The sequence below is a fragment of the Paramisgurnus dabryanus genome, chromosome 3 (genome assembly GCF_030506205.2).
Source record: "Paramisgurnus dabryanus chromosome 3, PD_genome_1.1, whole genome shotgun sequence".
Classification (NCBI taxonomy): domain Eukaryota; kingdom Metazoa; phylum Chordata; class Actinopteri; order Cypriniformes; family Cobitidae; genus Paramisgurnus; species Paramisgurnus dabryanus.
In genome coordinates this window covers 40619951-40635057 of record NC_133339.1, presented here as the reverse complement: position 1 = coordinate 40635057, position 15107 = coordinate 40619951, and the positions used below count along the sequence as shown (strand labels likewise).

Below are 15107 nucleotides of genomic sequence, written 5' to 3'. Positions count from 1 at the left end.
ACCCTCAAAGGTTCATTTTTATACCTTTATGGATATACAACACATTAAAATGTTGTACCTTTTGGGGTACAATATTAAACCCTAAGGACCATATTGTGTTCCTTAACGGGACACCTATTATGGCCTATTAACAAGATGTTATACAGTATAAGTCTAAGGTGTGGCCAGAATGTGTCTGTGAAGTTTCAGCTCAAAATACCGCACACTTCATTTATTATAGCATGTTCAAAATTACCCCATTTGGACTGGAGCAAATGTTTTAATGTCTGTACCTTTAAATGCAAATGAGCTACAGCTCCTCACTTTCTTACAAACAGACAGTGAACGCTTTCAGTTCAAATAGATCTGATTTATACAGTCTGAGACAATAGTAGACAAAATACAACTCACTGATTGTGGAAACTATGGTTATGCAGGACTGTAAGTGGGTAGGGCTTTATCAGTGTGACCTCACATTGAGGCTGTTTACACTTGGCATTAACATGCATTTTCATCGATCGGATCACAAGTGGATGACGTTAATGCCAGGTGTAAACGGTGTTGAGCTCGTCCACTTTCGAGCACTTTCAACAACATTCAGAGGTAGTCGAAACCCTTTCGATCGGATTGCTTTTGTAAACGCACATGTGGTTGAATGTGTTCGAACAGCCACACGCGACCGCCTTCTCTCTGCCCATTTATCTAATCTGAGGTACTAAACACAAGTTTTACGTCTTTTATGACGTCTGGCTTGAAGATAATGTGAACAGTGCTATTTTTAGCCTTTCATTGATACAACTGAAGAGGCGATCTCCGTAGTTTCGTTTTGAAAGCGTGTGAAAGTTGCGCGATCCTATTTCATCAATTGCGCTGAAAATTCAGAGAAAGCTCTAACATATACACAAACAAAACACTGTGCAGCATGTTTACTTGCTAGACATACACGCGGACTCCGACATAATATTAGTTCACGTCGGTCCATATGAACTCATAATTACTCCCGCTCGCATTTGAATGACAGCAGAGAGACTCGCCCACCGTCTCACAGACCACCCCCTTACAGTATTCAGGACAGAAGCGGTCGAAAGTGGACAAAAGAGACGGATTTAAATACCAGGTGTAAACGTAATGTGTCTCTCTCATCCACTTGTGATCCGATCGAGTAAAACACATCTAAATACCAAGTGTAAACAGCCCCATTGATAAGAGAATCAAAACAGCATGTCTAATGAGAATGTTTCGGTTTAATGGGTAAAAAAAAGAAGGGGGTGGATTTTTTTCACCGTAGTGTGGTTGTGTGCACACACTGCCAACACACATTATGTCCAAACATCTTGTAAAAGTGGATTTTGCCCTTTAAAGAACAATTTTTACTAGTAAAATTTTAGAGGTACAAAAGGTACAGTAATGTACACAAAAGGTACATCATTGTTTTATGTTTAGTATACATGTAAAGGTACAAAACAGAACTGTAGGGTACCATCCCAGCGACAGAAAAGGTACCGTTTTGTACCTTTTACCTTTTGTCCATCAAGATCTGATTGGATTGTTTGAAGTTAAGTTGTGTTGCTAATTGCTAATTGCAGCAAACTTTTCCCAGTTCCCGCCCACCTGCCATAAAGACAGAGCGCAGTTATGCAAATTTGAAAACCACGTCCACCGGGGGGAAAACAATCCAACCGTCTCCATTGACTTTGTATTGCGAGAAGCCGCCTCCTTGTCATTTCTGGCTTATAACAAAAACAGAATAATGCCTAAAAGCTGCTGTGTGACAATATGTACAGCTAACAAGCCAAAGAACCCAGAAATAAGTTTTTATAAGCTGTTGAGCCGTAAAACCCAGCCTTTAAGGAGAATAAAGTGGATCGCCGACTACGTTTCCCCCTAGTGGACGCAGTTCTACTACTATGAGTACTCTGAAAAGTTGCCTGTTTCCATTTTTGTGTCTTTAAACGCTCATTTTTTGGGGTCGAAAGCTTATAAGAACGTATTTACAGTTTAAACTTAAAAACAGAATAATACCTAAAAGCTGCTGTGTGACAAGGTGTACAGCTAAGAAGCCAAAAAACCCATAAATAAGTTTTTTTTAAGATGTCGACCTCAAAAACCGAGCGTTTAAAGACACAAAAGTGGAATCAGGCAACTTTTCTTTGTACTCCTATAAGTAGAACTGCGTCCACTAGGGGGAAACGTAGTCGGTGATCCACTTTTTTCTTCTTAAAGGCTGGGTTTTACGACTCGACAGCTTATAAAAACTTATTTCTGGGTTCTTTTGCTTGTTAGCTGTACATATTGTCACCAGTGGCGGAACTAGAATTTTTTTAATGGGGTGGCCAGGGGGTGGCCAAAGCTACTTTAGGGGGTCCATAGTCCATAAAAGAAAATGACGTGTAACCATGTATCAAGAAAGCATAAATTAATCTTTTGATCGCATTAGATGTAAACATAATCAATCTAAATAAAATCTTTCTACTGTATTTCTTACATCTGATTTACTGTCTGTAAAACGGATTCACCCAAAAATGAAAATTCTGTCATCATTTACTCACCCTTATGTTGTTCTAAACCTGTATTTTATTTTAATAAATACAAAAGAAGATATTTTGATAAATGATGGTAAGCACACAATTTATGGTATATCCATTGAATTCCATCATGTTGTTTTTATTCCTACTATGGAAGTCAATGGTTACAGCTGTGTGCATACCATCATTTATTAAAATATCTTCTTTTGTGTTCATCAGAAAAAAGAAATTCGTACAGGTTTAGAACAACATAAGGATGTAAAAATTATTTTCATATTGTGAACTATCCCTTTAATGAAGCAAAAGATCAGGAAATCTAAACTCCATGATAAACCTTAAACTTACTTCAAATAGCAGAGCTCTACACAAGGATGTTTATTTACGAAGATACAGAAGATGCAAAAGTTTTCTTTTTTCTTTTGATATTTAATTAACTTTAATGACAGAGAGACTTCAACAGGTTAGGCTAAGACCGAATGCAATACAATGTTTATTCGTTTAAGACGTACAGTAACCAAATGTTTAGTATGAAAATCATCAAGACAGCTATTTTGACATATGAGCATTTGTCCGTTTAAACCAAAAAGACGCTAAGTTGCGAGCATGAAGGCGTAAGCTCTTGCTGTGCACGCGCACTTTCGGATATGCGCAACGCTCTTTCAAGTTCAATGTGGCTATCCAGTCGAATTAACAATCATACAGTAGCCTATAAATATCACATCAAGAATGAAAACATGGTGCTGGGTTTTGTTGTAAACAGAATTGGCAATCTTAGACTTTATTCAGCCCACAAGAAAATTACCACACTTCCAGCATACGGTGAAATTATGTAGTATTAGCAAATACGACTTCACTTACATCATTTTAAAGAGATTCCAATTATGTAGACATGACATTTATCTTCTGATGGTATGAAAAGTATTCGTTAAGTTACAGTAATTTTTCTGACGTGTTTTTGAAAAGACATCACGATGGAGAGATAACAGAACGCGTAGTATGTATATTTTCTTAATTATGTGAAAAGCACAACATTCAGCTTTTATAGACATACAAAAAATGACACCTTAACGTTTTAAATGATGTATAAATAATATCTGTATGTCCAAAATCAGCGGAGTAATCCAAGTCTCTTTGCGCAGTGATTGAAAAATAGGCTAAAGAGTTTGCGCCACGACCGCAGGGTTAATATTCATAATGTTTTTAACAATGTGCTGCGCTGCCGCACGTCGAAAATAAACAAAGGGATTAAGTGAAAGTAGCGCATTAAATTTGGGGTGGCACACGGGGTGGCCAGTGACCTGTCAAGGGTGTCCAGTGCCACCCTGGACACCCCTCTGGCTCCGCCACTGATTGTCACACAGCAGCTTTTAGGCATTATTCTGTTTTTTGTTATAAGCCAGAAATGACAAGGAGGCGGCCTCTCGAAATACAAAGTCAATGGAGACGGTGGGATTGTTTTCCCCCCGGGGGCGTGGTTTTCAGATTATGATGCGCTGCGCTCTGTCTCTATACCGTATGATGTAAAGAGAGATCGTTTTGAGAGGGGAGGAGATTAGCATTTTTGATTAAAGATTATGAGGGCACATGAAATTTAAAAAAATAATAAAGCTCACAGATAAGTCATTTATAAAAAAACATTGCAAAACAAATTCCAGTTTCTCATTTTAATTTCATTGCGACTGTAAGGAACAGCAGCCTGTTTCTCACAAACCAAGTCTGCCTAAGTTTACTCCACATCTGAGACCTTAAAAATGATCCCAGAATTATTTTAAAATTCATCTCTCCGCTATGGTTTCTTTGAAATCTCACTTTCACTTACACTTCCAGAGTCAACATGAGCCCGCCAGCATAGTTTCCATTGGGGAAATTTGCCAGCTGGTTTGTAAAACAACACTTTAGTTTTAACCCTACATATTTCATTAGTGTTATCTCTAGTGTTACAGTGTCATCTCACTTACACACAAGAGAAATATAAACATGTTTTTCTCAGAAACATCAAAAAAGAAAACAGCTACTATTGTAAGAAAACTTCACATGTGAAGAAATACACAAACAGATATGAATACTCATATCTCAGTAACATGTAAAGCAAAGACTCAAAAAACGTCCTTTTCTCTCATGGAGCTGAAGACAAGAAGCTGAAACTTTGATGAATCAACCGCTGTTGCCTTACACTGACAGTGACATAAAAAACCTGTAAAGTACAAAAGCTTGTCTTTCACAAATGTGCAATGGATTCTGCTTTACAACCATATTGTTTTACTTCTTTAGAATAAAAACAATTCTTACTTTCTAAACACATATTCCTGATGATGTTGTGTATAAGTGGTCCTGTTATTCCAAATAAAAAAGCTTTGTTGAACATCGACACATAATTTTCATATAGCATAAACAAATAAACCCATAGGTTATGGCAAAAATACATTTCTCTGTGTAAAAATAAATACAGTGATAAGCTCAAGACCTGCACATTGCTGAAGAGGAATTTTAGCCAATTCTTCCTAGCAGAACACTCATGTGTATGGTCCTCTTCAAGTCAATCCATAGCATCACTATTGGGTTGAGGTCTGGGCTTTCAAAAAGGTGTATTTTGTTTTTCTATTTTCATTTACTTGGGAGTTCATCTTCACCTAATGATTGCAAGCTGCCCAGGTCCTGATGCAGGAAAACGGGCCCAAATCATGATGTTTCCTCCAACATACTTTACAGTTAGGATGATGTTTTTAATGATGAAATGCCAAGCCCTTTTTACGCCAGATGTAGCACTGTGTTTTTTCCAAATAGTTTCATCTTAGTTTCATCAGTCCAAAAAACATTTTGCCAATACTGCTGTGGAGTGCTATTTTGCAAACTTCAGACGTGCAGCAATGTTGTTTTTAGGAAGCAGTGGCTTCCTTCATGATGTCCTGCCGTGGATACCCTGCTTGTTCAGTGTTTTATGTATTGTAGACGCATGAACAGAAATGTAAGCAAGTTCCAATGATGCCTTAAATCTTTACCTCATTGATGAGTCTTCATTGTGCTATTAGTGTCATTTTGACTGGGTGCCCACTTCTTGGTAGCAACAGTCCCAAAGCCTCTTTATTTGTAGATTGCTTGCCTAACTGTATACTGGTGAATTTTTTAAATCATTGAAATAACTTTGTAACCCTTTCCAGCTTAATAAAAACCAACAATTCTTGACCGTAGCTCTTCTGAAAGCTTTTTTTGGGGAGGCATGGCTTACATAAGCGTGTTCTTCTTGTGCAGAGCAAACTCCAAAAGTTTGAGGGTTTTTTATAAGTCAAAGTAGCTGTAGTCCACACCTCCAAACGTATTATCTAAACAAGACTCCAAGTGTGCTACCCCCCTAGAAATTTTACGTTCCCATAACGTTCTCAGAACGACCCCGCTGGTGTTAAGGACGTTGCCCAGTAAAGTTCCCAGAACGTTATGAGACGGACGTGTTGTGGAGTTCCCTAAAGGGCTGGAGGACGTTATTTGGCAGACCTCCACGGAACATTCAGGACGTTCTGGAAATGTTAAGGGGACCATATTTTATGTACACTTTACATTCCCATAATGTTCTTAGAACGACCCTGCTGGTGTTAAGGACGTTGCCCAGTAAAGTTCCCAGAACGTTATGAGACGGACGTGTTGTGGAGTTCCCTAAAGGGCTGGAGGACGTTATTTGGCAGACCTCCACGGAACATTCAGGACGTTCTGGAAATGTTAAGGGGACCATATTTTATGTACACTTTACGTTCCCATAATGTTCTTAGAACGACCCTGCTGGTGTTAAGGACGTTGCCCAGTAAAGTTCCCAGAACGTTATGAGACGGACGTGTTGTGGAGTTCCCTAAAGGGCTGGAGGACGTTATTTGGCAGACCTCCACGGAACATTCAGGACGTTCTGGAAATGTTAAGGGGACCATATTTTATGTACACTTTACATTCCCATAATGTTCTTAGAACGACCCTGCTGGTGTTAAGGACGTTGCCCAGTAAAGTTCCCAGAACGTTATGAGACGGACGTGTTGTGGAGTTCCCTAAAGGGCTGGAGGACGTTATTTGGCAGACCTCCACGGAACATTCAGGACGTTCTGGAAATGTTAAGGGGACCATATTTTATGTACACTTTACGTTCCCATAATGTTCTTAGAACGACCCTGCTGGTGTTAAGGACGTTGCCCAGTAAAGTTCCCAGAACGTTATGAGACGGACGTGTTGTGGAGTTCCCTAAAGGGCTGGAGGACGTTATTTGGCAGACCTCCACGGAACATTCAGGACGTTCTGGAAATGTTAAGGGGACCATATTTTATGTACACTTTACGTTCCCATAATGTTCTTAGAACGACCCCACTGGTGTTAAGGACGTTGCCCAGTAAAGTTCCCAAAACGTTATGAGACAAACGTGTTGTGGAGTTCTTTAAAAGGGTGAAGGACGTTATTTGGCAGACCTTCACGGAACATTTAGGACGTTCAGAAAATGTTAAGGGAACCATATTTTATGTAGAAATTTTATGTTCCCGGAACGACCCCACTGGTGTTAAGGACATTGCCTAGTAAAGTTCCCAGAACATTTAAGACAGAAAATAGCCATAACTCAAACAATATATAATTATACTGTGAAATTGATACGGTTGGTGTGGTGGAAGATAAAGGAGGAGATGGAGATCATGATGAATCCAAAATGATAATCTTTAATTAATATAAAACAAGGAACATGGAAACTGGTACAGCAAAACACACAACACATCACTATAAACAAGAACTGACCTAGACAAACGGAAAAGTGGGGTATTTAGACAATGGAGTGATGACGGGGATGACTGTCAGGTGAGGATAATAACAAACACAGTTCAGGTGAGAGAGTGAAAAGGATTATGGGAAATGAAGTCCAAATGGATGATGAACGGGGAAACATGGAGAAACAAGCAGGAACAAATTGGGACTGTGACAAAAATGTATCATTGAAAAACACAGAAAATAATTGAAGTGAGATTACAGGAAAAACAAATAGAAGGTCAAAATCTGGCAAATTAACAGAAGGATAATAAAAACAAATAAATAGCCAAAAAATACAAGAATAACATAAAAGCTAACAAAAACCCACATTAATTAAATTGTTTAAAACAATAAAGATGCAATTAAAACAAAACATTTACAGTTGGAGTGCATAACATGTAATAACAGATTTCAATATACAACAACTGGTTAAATAAAATTTAAAAATAACCCACAAAATATTAAATTTATGTTTACAGATGTGCAAATGTGTATTAGATATATAAATGTAAAAAAATAACACCATGCAATAAGGTCACAAGCTTGATAAACATCAACCTTTAGGAACTTCAATCTCCAGGTCTGGAGCCTGCAGAATAAGAGCATACAAATACAAATCCAGTTAAAAATACATTTACATAAAATGCATAAGTAAGGGCAAAAACACATATTACAAAACATCACAAATCCAAGAACTTTTTTTTAACGTTCAAATCGAGATGTGAAATAATATGTTGGAAGATGTCAGACTTCCAAAAAGATTTTCAAATTACCAACTTAAAGAAAAAAGCAATTACAAACTACAAAAATGTTAAGCTCCAAAACTTGTTGGTCAAGTATTTTTTATTGCCTGCTTCATTATTTGCCATTATTCTTTACTACTTTAAACAATCCAAGCCCCAGTACCTGAAACATTTTTAAAACATGCTGTCACTTTTAAACCAAAACACTTGTGCTTTTGTATCTAATACTGATATTAGGCAAATTAACCCATACAAGAAATTACCTCATACAAAATTTAACAAATTCAATACATTCAATATTGTAATTTAAATCAAATTACACAAAGATAAATAATGAACATGACTGTTATGTTTTTAAATAGTGTATTAAAGTTACACCTTCTTTACCCAGATTGCAGGAAGATACACTTCTTCAGGTTTGACAATGTGTGGTACATGACTTCTGCAAACAAAGCACAATAATCATTACATTTTTTTTGTAAAAAAAAAAAGTAAAATAAATGGGTAAGACAAACACTAATTTATGATTCTTAGGTATTAAATTCCTTTACAAAAGTATTTCCAAAAAGTGTCGATTTTTTTGTTTTGTACACAAAACATTTGATCTTCGGTTGGCTTCTTTGTGGGCTGAGCATTAATTAATTTTGTAAAGATCGAACATCTTAAAGATTTTTTTAACATCCTCTTTATTAAAATTGTTTAGCTCACTGTAAGCCTGCATGTTTATCGTTATACTTTAAATGGAAAATAAGAATATATAGCCTAACATAGAAATAAAAAACATCACAGAAAAGAATAGCAAATAAACAGAAAAAACATTCATGTAACTCGCTGTAGAACAACTAGTGAAATCTATGTAGGTTTAAAAAGAAAAGTATCTTAACTTACCTTACAGTATTATATAAAGACAAAACAAAGATCACGCGTCGTCAAGTGTGGCAGTTTGAATTTCATGCGACTTCCGGGTCCTCTTGTAAGCTGTGGCATTATGGGTAAGGTAGTCCTTTTCATAAAGCGGATTGAACGCTGTTGCTGGTAACGGACTACTGTTTCCAAGATGCATTGCCTTCTACATCATCATATTCAGAGAGTACAACATAATACATATTAGTATAGTATTACTTACTAGTATTTTTGTGCTTGTTAACACAATTTAATGTAAAGTCTTATTTAATTGCTATTTGTCTTTGTCTGATGTAGGATAGTGCAGACTGAATCACTCGTTTATTTTTCTTCATTCTGAAATCATTTATTTATTACTTTGTTTGTATGGTCCACTGCACATTGACACATCCTTTGTATTAACTGCCTATAAAAATAAAATGCTCTAACTGTAATTTCATATTTTGTCCTCCTAGTGATATCAGGAACATTATTAAATGACCAACAGAGGACCATGTGAGAACATTCTATTAATGTTCCAAATGTCCTCTTTGTAACGTTGCCATGTGACCACAGAATAACCAATATGGGACGTCCCCCTAAAGTCATATCTGGAACATTATTATCTGACCAACAGAGGACCATGTAGGATGGTTCTGTAAATGTTCCAAATGTCTCTCTGTGACGTTCTTATGTGACCACAGGATAACCAACATGGAACGTCCCGCTACAGTCATATTGGGAATGTTATGATATGACCAAAATAGTACCATGTGGGAATGTTCTGTTAATGTTCCAAATGTCCTCTCTGTAACATTCTTATGTGACCACAGGATAACCAATATGGAATGTCTTCCTACAGTCATATCAGGAACGTTATGATATAACCAAAATAGTACCATGTGGGAATGTTCTGTTAATGTCTCAGGTGTCCTCTCTGTAACGTTCTTATGTGACCACAGGGTAACCAACATGGAACGTCCCGCTACAGTCATATTGGGAACGTTATGATATAACCAAAATAGTACCATGTGGGAATGTTCTGTTAATGTCTCAGGTGTCCTCTCTGTAACGTTCTTATGTGACCACAGGATAACCAACATGGAACGTCCCGCTACAGTCATATTGGGAACGTTATGATATGACCAAAATAGTACCATGTGGGAATGTTCTGTTAATGTTCCAAATGTCCTCTCTGTAACGTTCTTATGTGACCACAGGATAACCAATATGGAACGTCTTCCTACAGTCATATGAGGAACGTTTTTATCTGACCAAAATAGTACCATGTGGGAATGTTCTGTTAATGTCTCAGGTGTCCTCTCTGTAACGTTCTTATGTGACCACAGGATAACCAATATGGAACGTCTTCCTACAGTCATATCGGGAATGTTTTTATCTGACCAACATAGTACCATGTGGGAATGTTCTGTAAATGTTTCAGGTGTCCTCTCTGTAACGTTCTTATGTGACCACAGGATAACCAATATGGAACGTCTTCCTACAGTCATATCAGGAACGTTATGATATGACCAAAATAGTATCATGTGGGAATGTTCTGTTGAGGTTCCAAATGTCCTCTCTGTAACGTTCTTATGTGACCACAGGATAACCAATATGGAACGTCTTCCTACAGTCATATCGGGAACGTTTTTATCTGACCAAAATAGTACCATATGGGAATGTTCTGTTAATGTCTCAGGCGTCCCCCTAAAGTCACATAAGGAACCTTGAACTGCAAGACTTTTATTACCAACAAAGGACGTTTTAGGAAGGTACCTAATGTTCTCTAAACGTTCAGGTCTTTTCATCCTCTTTAGAGAACTTTAAGGGAACGTTGCGAAAGGTCGTGAGAACGTCACCTTCTACGTGGGTAAAACCTTACTCCAATGTTGTTGTTGTCCTCAATAAAGATATGAAAGATCAGATTTTTTGTGTATTTTTTAGACGCCTTATGTTTTATCAATACCCTTTACTTAGATGAAGATCAGATCACATTTTATGACAAATTTATTCAGAAAACTATGAAATTCCAAAAGGTTCACATACTTTTACCTGCACACATTGCAAAAATGAATATCTGTGTTAGTTTTTTTTTTTGTCTTGGTTTCTAATATAAATATCTGAAAATTCTTAAATTGAGATTTACTTGGTAAGCAAGTGGCTAAGGATAATATTAATGATGAAAATCAAGAGGTGTTTTACTTAAAACAAGTCAAAATATCTGCCAGGGCAGAATGAAAAATAAACTTAATTCCAGTTTCAACTTAATCCAATAAACTTCTTACTGCACTGGCAGATATTTTGACTTGATTTAAGTAAAAAAAACTCTTGATTTTCATCATTTATTTAAAAAACAAGTCTTATTATCTTAACCCTTATGTGTTGTTGTGAATGTTTTCATCCACTGCAAGGTTTTTTTTACCTTAATTTGGCCATAACTTTCTCTCTGTTTTATCAAATTGAATGATTTTTGGTGACAACTCTTATATTTACATATATTTTAAGAAAATGTTTTGAATTTTTTCAAAACTCAACGATATACCGTGGGCAAAATTTTCGTGTTGTGAGTGGACTAACTAAATTCATCCACTAAATTCAACGGCTATAAAAATGTATCAGATGAATATTTTTTCAAATTTTTCTTACATAAATCTGTTAATGCACCTCAGTACTGATCAAAACTACCAAATCTTCACAAAAATTCCATGATTTTAACTCTTTAATTGCCAAGTTTATAAGTGGTGTCACTGATTTGGGGAAAAAACACACACAAAATGACCGATTTTCAATATAAAAAGTGTTTGTAACCGGGATTTTTTTTAAAAACTTTTTTCACAGTCTTGGGCATGTTAAAGATTGGTAAAATGACAGTAAAAATGACAAACAGTAAAAATAACAAATTTGACCTCTTAGCAAAAGGAAAAAACACCAACATTCAAAGGTGTCATAACTCTGCAATCAAAAAATGTGGTTATAATGGAAGTCAATGGGGCAAAAACAGCCACTAACAATAAATGAGGGAGAAAAAAAAACTGATGCTACACAAAAACAAAAAATGCTTCAAAGCCAATGTTTTTACCAATCTTTGACATGCCCAAGACTGTGAAAAAGGTTTAAAAAAAATCCAGGTTATAATCACTTTTTATATTGAAATTCTGTCATTTTGTGTGTGTTTTTCCCAATATCAGTGACACCACTTATAAACTTGGCAATTAAAGAGTTAAAATCATGGAATTATTGTGACGATTTGGTAGTTTTGATCAGTACTGAGGTTGATTAACAGATTTATGTAAAAAAATCTGGAAAAAATATTCATCAGATACATTTTTATAGCCGTTGAATTTAGTGGATGTTTTCATCCACTAACAACACGAAAGGTAGTAAATTTGAACAATGCACAAGGGTTAAGCAACTTGCTTACCAAGTAAATGTATCTCAATTTAAGAATTTTTTGATATTTATATTAGAAAACAAGACAAAAATACTTGACATAAAAAAGACATTCATTTTTTGCATGGCACTATAAAGCCCCAGATTATGTAGAAAGCTTAATTAAATATTTTTTTTATTTGAAAAAAGTCAAAAAAATATTGGCACAATACATATTTAAAAATATATTTCAGCAGATACATTTTATGGCTTCATTATAGTAACACCTACTTTTCCTAATCCATTACGTTTTCGATAGATAGAATTCCTTTCCATATAAGTCCCCATTGAACATTGTCATTATTGTGAAACATATCAGATTAAGTTATGAAATGTATTGAGAAAGAGTTGTTCTTATTCACTTTAACGTTCATCCCAATCCCTCCAGCTACAGTATGACTACAATCACAATATAGCATAACCACATAATACAATTATTAATGATGCAAAACTTAAATATTGAAAGATATAATCTTTTTTTTTTTGGAAAAAAGATACATTTTGGTGAAACAGTCATAGTTTGATTTATGTTGAACATCAAGGACCTGAACAAGCATGTGGCTCTAGCAATGCTAAAGCCTTTCATTGCCAGTGAACATATGCTGATAAATTGCTTTGGATGTGCCCAATGAATAAATGTAAATGTAAGGGAGAATAAATAAAGGTAAGGATGTAAGGGAAATGCACCCCCATGAGTCCTTTGAAGTAAAAGTTTCTAAGGAACTCAAATACAGTTTCTTCTTTGGTATTTGGCTATGAACCATTTAAAGAAGCGTTATTTTTTAAAGTGCATATTCAATGTGCTGAGCGGTTCAATAGCTTGCAGGCTGTGTCCTGGGCCCAATAAAGTTAAGGAGGTAGCAGTCCACACAAAGTACATTCTTGTTTGCCACAGCCTGTTAAAGTGTTCATAAATCACAGCAGGAGAAATAGTCCAGTAAAAGAAGAGAAAAAATGCTAGTAGTGCAATGCATTCTCTATTAAGTAACAAGTGTGAATGGTTTCTGTCATTTTTGGGGTTGAGGGTGCAGGTAATCGTCCTGTCAATTTCTATCATGGTGCTTCAACTGTCTATCAACCAGCCATTTATACTTTACAATCACTTAAGTAATTCAAACCTCAGTTTCTCTGTAAAATGTCATCGTATAGTGTGCCGACAGAAAAAGTCTGGTTAATATCATCCATCACATTGGAGTGGCATGTGTCAGTGTCTTCAGACTGATAGCTACATTCATCTTCGGATCGGAGTCAGTGGGTTTGCCATATTGCAAAAGGCACATGCAATAGCCAAAAAGCTTTGATTTTGTCTGATATGTTGGTTTATGTGTGTGGGGGGGTTAAGTTTACATGATTGTTAATGAATTATTGTATGGAAATATAAAATCTACTGGTGGAACTTGGCCATTCATTTCCTCTTCAATCTCCATACCTCAGAGTTATATCTATATGCCAAAATAAACCCTGTCTGAGTCCAAACGTTTGGCTTTGTTTTGTTAGGCCCCTCTCTTCTAAAGTACCAGGGAACTTTCATAGTAAAAATCTCCTTGTGAATAGTAAAATATATTTAATTTGCGAGAATAGTTATGTTTTAGTACAATATATTAATTCTGATAAATAAATGTGTGTTATCAGTGTGTAAACACAACAACCCCTTTTTAATCCCCATTGCACCAAAGCAGTCTCATTAGACATGCTGTTTTGATTCTCTTGTTAATGTGACCTCACACAAACAACGCCCCACCCACGACCACTAACTGACTGGTTAATTTTACTCAAAAATTCAGCTGTAGATACTATTGTCTCAAACTGTATTCACATGAATCAGATTTATTTTTAACCAAAAGTGCTCATTGTCTGTTGGTAAGGGAGTGAGGAGCTGTAGCTCATTTGCATACACATGAAAACAGCACTTTTAAAGATTTTATAACCACAGATCTGTGGGATATTATGAACTGAAACTCCAACTGTCCTTTAGTTTACTTTGTCTCTAGTCCCTCATGAAGTCAATGTAAAGTGAGATTCAAATACTGTATATACAGTATTAAACGTTGAATAATTTCAAGGTGTTAGAAGAGTTTTTGCTTGACATGTTGGCTTGCAAAATCTGCTTTACTCTTCTGGCTGAGCCTCTTTTAGTGACACATGGTTCTGCTCAAGACACAAGACTTGACTGAGCCGAGAAGACGTCTGAACCCACAGTAAAACATCACAAAATTTTACATTATTCAAAGACAAACCACACAAAGCATGAGATCAAAGCATTACAGTCTGCATGCAAGGTATAAAGAGACAAAAATGATTTTAATTTATATAGGCAAGCACACCATTTTCCACCCAGTTTAACATCTTTTTAAAATAAACTGATTGAGTCTATAATACCTGGAAATAGCCATCTGTTAACATTCACATTCATCTCAAAGGCAGTTGTTAAGTTTAAGGTTCAGTTTTTGATGCATGATATTTTTAGGGCATACCAAAAATGGCCAGCAGCAAAACATCTACTGTAAAATTATCAAAATTTAAACATTTTATTTTATTTGAATACACTTTTACTTGAAAACTGGTCCATGCCAACTAGACAAAGCTTGACCCCATGACTTTCACTGCATTACATTTACATTACTGTCATTTACCCTGCCAACAACGTGATACACAGCAAGCTTCGGAAGATATGTTGTAATGGAAGACTGTTTATAACAGACTGGTTTGTAGAAAAGTCCCATAATAGCCATCAATTTGTCATTCCAATGCAATGAAATGAATCCAAAACTCTTGGAAT

The 15107-nt window shown here is 36.0% G+C and overlaps 1 long non-coding RNA gene across 1 annotated transcript; it reads right to left on the bottom strand.

The window, feature by feature from the left end:
- Window positions 1-6023: 6023 nt before the first annotated feature.
- On the bottom strand, window positions 6024-9766 carry LOC135744902 (uncharacterized). Its single transcript, XR_010530875.2, has 3 exons — window positions 8903-9766; window positions 8402-8456; window positions 6024-7860 (listed from the first exon to the last, which is right to left on the bottom strand). It is a non-coding gene; the product is annotated as an uncharacterized lncRNA (long non-coding RNA).
- Window positions 9767-15107: the final 5341 nt, after the last annotated feature.